We start from the raw sequence: 1348 nt of genomic DNA, 5'->3' as shown, positions 1-1348 counted from the left end.
ATGCTCAGTAATCCAGTCTTCCCCAGCCTGGTGCCTTGCAGCAGTTTAAACTACAACTCCCACTGTCCCCATGCTGGCTGGGGGATTTGGGAATTGTAGTCAAAAGCACTTGCAAACCCTTGACTCGGGAAAGGCTACTGTGGAAAGTGCGGTCTGTTTCGGGGTGCTAGTGATCCTCCTCTGCTCCCCCAGTTCCTAAATCAACTTTGGAGGCTGATGGAGCAGCAACCTTCTGCAGACCTGCCTTCAAGGAAGCCCTCTTGCACACGGTAGGATGGATGTATTTGAATTCTGTTATTCAGCCAAAAAGGCTCCTGAGGCAGCTTGAATACTGTTAGTAAAAACAAGAAGCTGCCTGCCCGCAATCTGGGAAAGGGAAAAGGGGATGGGGCAGGAAGAGGAGAAATGAGGGACTTTTTCAATTGAGCAGAGGGATTGGCCCCGCTTGCCCCTCTCATCTCCCGCAGTACAGCCTACTTCCGAGCACATGAGTGGACAGAAAAGCTGCAACCTCCTACAAACCTACCTGCGGGCAGAGAAGCGCAAGATCGGGCTGCAAGAATCGCGGATCTTGCCTGCAAGTAACCTCCTTCACAGCTCCGACACTTCTGTGTAAGCACGCGCGGGATCGGGTTGCAAAGCTCCTATCCCGTGCAAACGTTCTCCGCAAGCTTAGTCCCGCTGCATGCACCGGGACATAATTCTCACGAGATGCGAGCAGGCGTGGGCACTCCCGTGCGAATGCACCCGCGAGGACGCCCCTTTGCTCTTGAGTAACCCCCTCCCCCCCCCCCGAGCGAGCGGGTCCGCTTGCGCCGCAGCCGCGCGCCAGGAGAAGGATGGGGCGAGCCGGGGAAAGGCGCATGCGCGCCGCCGCTCCAGCGCCCTCTCCGGGCAGGCACTGCCGCGGACACCTACGGCCTGCCTCCGTTGCTGCCGCCGGGCGCCGCGACGGGTCCTTCGCTGCCTCATATTGCGGAGAGAAGAAGAAAAAGAAAGCAAGGAAGGAAGCGAGCGAGCGGAGAGGGAAGCCCGGCGCGTCTCTGTGGGGAAACGGGGCCACTCCTCGCGGGGTCCCTGCCCCTGGCGTGCGGGAGGCCTTCCAGGCAGCGCGGCGGGCAGCCCCGGCGCTGGGCCTCGGCGCCGCACAGGAGGCGGGAGGGGCTCCGTGGGGCGCCCCGCTCGGCCGGCCTCGTCTCCCATGGGCCCGGCTGGAGGTGAGGAGGAGGCGCCGCGAGGCAAGGCAAGGCACGGCAGGCACCGCCGCTGGCACCCTTCCCCCGGGCGACTACCCCGCGGCCCCCGCGCCCCTTGCACCGGGGGCTCATGGGAGATTCCGCCCCCCCCC

At 63.2% G+C, this 1348-nt stretch overlaps 1 protein-coding gene across 1 annotated transcript in view; it reads left to right on the top strand.

Annotated features, from left to right (window-relative positions):
- The first annotated feature begins 1194 nt into the window (after nt 1-1194).
- The window catches only part of PI4KB (phosphatidylinositol 4-kinase beta), a 31316-nt gene continuing 31162 nt past the window's right edge, over nt 1195-1348 (top strand). The window contains exon 1 of the mRNA XM_044449319.1: nt 1195-1217. The gene's annotated coding sequence lies outside the window, so the exon portion shown is untranslated. The remainder of the gene's footprint in view (nt 1218-1348) is intronic.

This window comes from Varanus komodoensis, unplaced genomic scaffold, assembly GCF_004798865.1.
Source record: "Varanus komodoensis strain SLA01 unplaced genomic scaffold, ASM479886v1 scaffold57, whole genome shotgun sequence".
Classification (NCBI taxonomy): domain Eukaryota; kingdom Metazoa; phylum Chordata; class Lepidosauria; order Squamata; family Varanidae; genus Varanus; species Varanus komodoensis.
The sequence above is the reverse complement of the archived record's forward strand: the minus strand, read 5'-3'. Positions and strand labels throughout refer to the sequence as shown.